General features: G+C 33.4%; 1 long non-coding RNA gene across 2 annotated transcripts; it reads right to left on the reverse strand.

The window, feature by feature from the left end:
* Positions 1-5,074: 5,074 nt before the first annotated feature.
* Positions 5,075-7,680, reverse strand: LOC115236397. Of its 2 annotated transcripts, XR_003884181.1 has the most exons (3): positions 6,697-7,680; positions 5,700-6,452; positions 5,075-5,656 (listed from the first exon to the last, which is right to left on the reverse strand). It is a non-coding gene; the product is annotated as an uncharacterized LOC115236397 (long non-coding RNA). The 2 variants fall into 2 exon arrangements; XR_003884180.1 differs by having other exon boundaries at positions 5,075-6,452; positions 6,697-7,679.
* Between the last annotated feature and the right edge of the window lie 6 nt (positions 7,681-7,686).

Raw genomic sequence — 7,686 nt, forward strand, 5'->3', positions numbered from 1 at the left:
ATATTTTCTTATGCTTAAATAATATCTAACGCAATGTTATATTTATATATGTCCTGCAAATACATTAAAGAAATATAGAAATATACTCATAAGAAAATTTTTATTAATTTAAATATATTTTTACTATCCTTTTATTATTTTAAGCTTACTCTGTTACTTCTCTTATTTACTAAATGTAAAATTTATATAATTTTTATAATTATCTCGCTTTGTCATTTAAATAATTGTAATAGGAATTAATACGAGAATATAAATAGTATGTGCAAAAATCGTGATATAACTAAGATAATTCTTCGTAGAAAAATAATTTGAAAACGCAGAATAAATTTTTCATATAAGGCTTTATTTTTGAAAAAGCAATAGTAAAAGCATAAAGATTAAAATAGATATAAAAATTGATATAATATATTTATATTTTTTTATGCTTAAATAATATCTAACGCAATGTTATATTTATATATGTCCTGCAAATACATTAAAGAAATATAGAAATATACTCATAAGAAAATTTTTATTAATTTAAATATATTTTTACTATCCTTTTATTATTTTAAGCTTACTCTGTTACTTCTCTTATTTACTAAATGTAAAATTTATATAATTTTTATAATTATCTCGCTTTGTCATTTAAATAATCATTATTAAAATGAATTTAATGTAAATTTAACAAAATAAATTAATATAATTTAAACCTTAAAAGTAAAAATACACACACATTTTTATATACATATTAAAACTGCATTTGTTGTTTTCAACTATGCTTATTCTTTTTCTGACCATTATATTTCCTTGTGTGTTAGCGCACAACGGATTTTATGTCTATGTATTTTACATGTCTATGATTTTATAAATCTATGATTAAATCTTTGACTATATACTGGGCTGCGTTTGAGAATGTCACCTGTGTGCACCGAGCGTCGAGCTATCTTTGTTATTTACTGAAAGTTGAACAAAGATAGAATGACGTTCGCATAGACATAGTATATCTAGACCGAGCGTTCGCCTTTATTTAAGGAGTGGGGGTAAAGATACACGTAGAAAAGGACAGACTCTGTTTCGTGCCCCTTGTGTTCTCTCTATCGGCCCCCACTCCTTAAATAAAAGCAAACGCTCGGTCTAGATATACTATGTCTATGGTCAGAATATATGATTATTAATTCTTGGCTTGGCCATTTCTGGGTTCTGGGGGCGCTGAGATCTCGGATCGCGGCGTTTTACATTGGGCGCGTTCAGGAAACACAACTATTGATCATCGTCTTGTCAACATTCGACGTTGATTTGTTGGTTTTAGAAGTAAGAACCAATCACTTTCGATTGCTATTCAACGGTTGCGTCTCCTGAACGCACCCATTGCTTAAATGAGAAAAGTGGGGGTCGTTGGCAGTCCATAGGTATATAGTCAAAGGATTAAATTCATTATAGTTCGGAAACTCGATCCTTGATACGGCCGCGCCAATCGCTATGTTCCTATTGGTCGTTCGCTTGCTGTCGAAAGCGAACATAGGCTGCGGTCGAGAAGACGCTAGAGATGCTTCGAAGCATTACATTAACCAATCAGAATAAAGAAATTTTTACTCGTTTTGTTCTGATTGGTCAATCAAATGTTTCGAAGCATTTCTAGCGTCTTCCCGACCGCAGCCAAGTTGCGCAACTGCGCGAGAGAAAAAAAGAAAAACGAAGCATGAGAATAAGAGAAAGAGTAGTCGACTAGTCGACACAAGTTGACCCGTATCTCCGCGCTAGGCTCCGAGGCTCCGAGGCTCGAGCGCGCTTGTTCCACTCGCGACTCTTGGGTGGCAGGAAAACATTAGGGCTGAAACGAATTATCGCCGCCGTTCAGCGCGAAATATTACATATTTCCGTGGCATAATCGTAAAGTGCATCGATCGTAGTGAACACTGTTGCGATCGACATTATCGTCGCGAAGGGACGTGCGAGCCAAAACGTGATAGTATGATGGTCTGATCGCGGTTCCAATATGACCGTGGACTTTGTTGACTACTTCTGGGTGAATATGTCGGCTATTATTTTCTCTTTTTCCTTCCTTTGGTATCCTCCGTCCCTCCCATCCTAATAGACGAATATATTTTACCGCGGAACGTTTTACCAGCGAATTTAGGTTATGTCATGAGAGAATGCATCCTTACATACGTGACCTCCTCGCCGTCACGATTTTCTTTATCCCGTTCTGTTTCCTCTCTCTCTCTCTCTCTCTCTCTCTCTTTCTCTTTCATAAATATGTAGTTTTTTTCAAAATTTTGTTATACCAATTGTATAATTTCAATCTACCTTGGCTTGATGCAATGACATGCTACATCATCTGCAAAACTTTTTTTGCCATTTGTTTTTTTTTATGTTTTATTGATACACGGTCTCACGTAATCTTCATATAGTTACACGAAAATCCAACGTATCCTTGATCATTTCTGACAAAATTTATTCTGTTATCATCATATTATATATATATTTATACGATCTTTGAGCGATATCATAATATTGTATATGGCTGAGTAGGCTTTTGTTCTGCCATTTTTAATTTTATATTATACTTGACTATGATTGGTCAATTTCTTAAAGCTTAAAACTTAAATCACCTATTGTAGACCGGCACTTAATCTAACCGAGCTTGGTGAAATTGGCCCTAATTCTGAGTTCTGACTGGTGAATTATTTGCAAGAGAAGAATTGAAATATAACGCTATAATGAGTGTAACAGAAAAGCTATTTAATATTTATAGAATAGAAAATAAATGGAAAATGAAATACGCGTTTCAAAAAATTAGTATAAATGTGATAAGAAATATAAATCTGAATAAACTTTTTAATAATTTTAATGTGCACGTAATGCATAATGACTTGTTGAACAATCACAAATATGAAGTAATAAAAAGGATAATAAAATTATGCTTAAAAATTAAATTCTATTACATTGGAAAAGAATTTACGCGAAAATCGCATTTGACTTATGTTAGAAAAGATTTGACCAAAATAATATTGTTCAAAGGACAGTAATCGTAAATTATAATAAAAAATTATTTATATTCTTTTATGTAAGATTGCGTTTTTTATTTTTTTATTTTTTTTTTTATTTTCAAGTATATTTTATTACATTACATTTTGATTTCCTTTCTTTTTTAATAGAATACTTGTTGCTCTTTTCCATATTAAATTTTTTAATCGATTTAAATTTTAATAATGAACAATAATGAATCATTTTTTATTTCATTTATAGCACTTTTTCTCACTTCAAATTCTTCTCTTGCAAATAATTCACAGTCAGAATATATGATTTTTAATTCTTGGCTTGGCTATTTGGGTTCTGGGGGCGCTGAGATCTCGGATCGCGGCGTTTTACATTGGGCGCGTTCAGGAAACACAACTGTTGATCATCGTCTTGTCAACATTCCACGTTGATTTGTTGGTTCTAGAAGTAAGAACCAATCACTTTCGATTGCTACTCATCGGTTGCGTCTCCTGAACGCACCCATTGCTTAAATGAGAAAAGTGGGGGTCGTTGGCAGTCCATAGGTATATAGTCAAAGGATTAAATTCATTATAGTTCGGAAACTCGATCCTTGATACGGCCGCGCCAATCGCTATGTTCCTATTGGTCGTTCGCTTGCTGTCGAAAGCGAACATAGGCTGCGGTCGGGAAGACGCTAGAGATGCTTCGAAGCATTACATTAACCAATCAGAATAAAGAAATTTTTACTCGTTTTGTTCTGATTGGTCAATCAAATGTTTCGAAGCATTTCTAGCGTCTTCCCGACCGCAGCCATAGTTGCGCAACTGCGCGAGAGAAAAGAAGAAAAACGGAGCATGAGAATAAGAGAAAGAGTAGTCGACTAGTCGACACAAGTTGACCCGTATCTCCGCGCTAGGCTCCGAGGCTCGAGCGCGCTTGTTCCACTCGCGACTCTTGGGTGGCAGGAAAACATTAGGACTGAAACGAATTATCGCCGCCGTTCAGCGCGAATCGAAATATTACATATTTCCGTGGCATAATCGTAAAGTGCATCGATCGTAGTGAACACTGTTGCGATCGACATTATCGTCGCGAAGGGACGTGCGAGCCAAAACGTGATAGTATGATGGTCTGATCGCGGTTCCAATATGACCGTGGACTTTGTTGACTACTTCTGGGTGAATATGTCGGCTATTATTTTCTCTTTTTCCTTCCTTTGGTATCCTCCGTCCCTCCCATCCTAATAGACGAATATATTTTACCGCGGAACGTTTTACCAGCGAATTTAGGTTATGTCATGAGAGAATGCATCCTTACATACGTGACCTCCTCGCCGTCACGATTTTCTTTATCCTTTCTTTCTCCCTCTCTCTCTCTCTCTCTCTTTCTTTCTCTCTTTCATAAAAATTATGTAGTTTTTTTCAAAATTTTGTTATACCAATTGTATAATTTCAATCTACCTTGGCTTGATGCAATGACATGCTACATCTCAAGCAAAACTTTTTTTGCCATTTGTTTTTTTTTATGTTTTATTGATACACGGTCTCACGTAATCTTCATATAGTTACACGAAAATCCAACGTATCCTTGATCGGCATATAGAACCACCACTGTGTTCCAGGAGGTTTCTAGTATTAATTTTAATTTGATTACTAATTATATATATATACTCTCATATATGTGTGTTTGATATATAGATTTTATTTATTTGACTCGTGAGGGAAATAAGCGGACGAACAAAGCAAAAAATTAATTTTTTTGTACAGTCAATTATCATGTGTGCAAGCGAAAAATTTATTAAATATATTTTTTATTTTTTTAACAATTTTATATATTTGGGCGCATAATAATAACACTTTTCTATATCGACTATTGCTATATGACTGTATTGCTATGGTCATATATTCCAACGAATAATATTATATGTGGTTATTTAAAGCTTTTCTTATTCTTCTGAAACGCTCTTATGCCATTGCAAAGATCATTGAAATTCCAGTCCGTGCAACTATATAATCGTATATAATCGTGCAACATGGAGAGAAAAAAGAGCGGCCGATTAGCAGGACAGTATTCAAAGATGTGAGGACGATGAGTGTTGTTTCAGAAAAACAAAATAAACCACCCTGAGTTCCTTAAAGAAACATAGACGAGAAAAATATCGGAGCGAAGTCGCTGAATCGGGAACGATGTAAGCAAATAAATGAAAAGATACGTACTTCTTATTTTGATTGAGACATCTATAACATCCAAAGCTTATCAAAATCGGAGGAAAATATTTGCATTATTTTTCTTATAAAAGCCGGTTGCACCAATGCTGATCAATATTTGCTTTAATTATATTATATCATTGAATGAATTAGGTACAGAATTAGGCAATCGAGAAAATTATTGGTGTTTAAACAAAATACTAAGTTTGGCAAACCTTTCATTTTTAAATTCTTTTACCAATCTAGAGCCGATTTATTCTTATTGTTAGTTGAAATATCGAAAATAAGAGTATTTATCGCAGAGGTTAGTATTTATTGTAAATTGTAAATTTTTTCTCACATTAAGTATTTTTATAGCTGAAGAAAGATTATTTTTTAACTTAATCATAGATTTGCTATAACAATAAAAAGTGTGTTTTGATATGTCTAAAAAATAAGTCTGGGACGTTGAAAATATTTAAATTAACAAATCATTAACTATTAGACTTAATTAATCAGATCATCGGTGCTAATCATTAACTATTAAACTTAATTAATCAGATCATCGGTGCTAATCGGCCTAAAAGAACACAGAACATGCTTGAAAAAACATTGTTCGGATAACATTTGAGAATATATTCAGAAATAGTATAACCAAACTGCGAAATGATAAACGATTGAACATCAATTTTGACACAGAATTGTTTGTTAGTGAAAAATCACGTGTAAATAAAATGAGTCTACTTTTCAAATAATCGTTTTCAACAATTGTTTAAAAAAAAAAGTGTTAACGACGAAGATCGAAAGCCGTGTATTATCAGTGTGATGTATTATACCGTTGCTTACAGCAGCGATTTGCATCCCTCGATTGCACACTTGTAACCGTTGAATTTTCGTTGTTACATGAAACGTCACGTAATACAAGAAAACGATACAAAACATACAAAATTTTGACGATTGAAAAATTGTTTATTGATGCCTGAACGTTGAAAAGTAAACTCGATGTTTAATTAGATTAATTAAGCAATTGTGTGCAATTGAGTGGATACGTAGAATGAGAAACTATGATAGGGGTTATTTACACGAGAGGAATGAACTGCGTGAAGAAAATCAGCGCGTGCTAATTCGAAGAAAAACCTTGAAATAACCAAACCTTCTGAAATAACAAAACGTATCCTACGGATTACCTTATATTCGTCAGCGAGTCGCCGAAGCTCGATTACCTCCGCCATAGGAAATGGTTTCACTTGCGATTTGCCCGGCGCCTCCGATACCCGTACGTTTTTATTTAACTTTTTTTTCCTGCAAATAATCAATTTTACGTGTAATGATCGTGTAAATCATCATCGTTAACAACAATTGTTGTCATCGTAATCGTGTCGCGTTATCACACGTTATCGCGTCTTCACACCGATAGAAATCGTCGTAGATGCCTTCTTTTATTTCTCGTTTTTATTTATTTATTTCTTTTTCGTTTTTTTCTCCTGTCTTTTCATGAAAGTTTTACGCGAGAAAACATATTAACAATTCCGGTTGACAATCTGACCTGAAAGTTATTTTCAAGTCCGTCGTATCTTCTTCGCGCTCGTCGCCCTGTGATACCATCCCGTTGATTGCATCCGTTCCGCTGCCCAGTGGTTCCACTTCTGACATCTGAATCCCTATAAGAAACATATGAGAAAAATACATGCGAGTAATGTATACAATTACGTTCTTAGATATAATTAAATTTTTCTTTGGTTTGATGCATTTTACATCATTGGGTGCAATAAAGTTTGATTGAAGAAAAAACATTACAAGTTTCAAATGCATTGAAGAAATGTAATTGGTATATATATAATTTGCGAATAATAATATTCATATAAATAAAAAAGAGAGAGAATTTTATTTCTTTTTCCCTGGAGGGAATGGATTTTTACTTAGCCTCTTGACTTTTTAAAAATAAAAATATTGGCATCCGTTTGTCTTATTGTATCCACTTATTGCATCGCACAGGCGCTCAAAAATCTATCACTATGACATTTTAAACATTTTCTGATCATATTGTGATATTGTGTTTAATATTATAATGATTTAATATATTTTCAAAGTGCGCATCGAATCAGAATAGAAACAGAAACCAAATCTCTTTTGGAAACTGTAAAGAACTTTATGTAACATCTCTTTTGAGATGCCATTTATCTTGAAAGAGACTTGATTTCTATTTCAATTATGACGATATGCACTTGGAAAATATATATCATTAAGATCGTCGATATTTTTTTATAAACGTTTATTAAATGATAAAAATATCGTCACTACGCTGTCGCTATATAAAACACTGTATAAGCGAGTCGCGAACAAAATCTAAATTTACGATGGATTGTAACTGATAAAACAAATCCATATCTCGTGATAATTTTATTTTGTTCGCTACGATAACAGATAAACATTGTTGCTATGCATAATAAATAAATTATTCTTGTCTCATCATCGAACGTTCGTGCTATTTGTGCGCGTACTGGCTGTTCATTATAGTGGCCGTTATTAAAATTTA

Source organism: Formica exsecta, unplaced genomic scaffold (genome assembly GCF_003651465.1).
Source record: "Formica exsecta isolate Colony F162 unplaced genomic scaffold, ASM365146v1 scaffold1106, whole genome shotgun sequence".
NCBI classification, from domain to species: Eukaryota; Metazoa; Arthropoda; class Insecta; order Hymenoptera; family Formicidae; genus Formica; species Formica exsecta.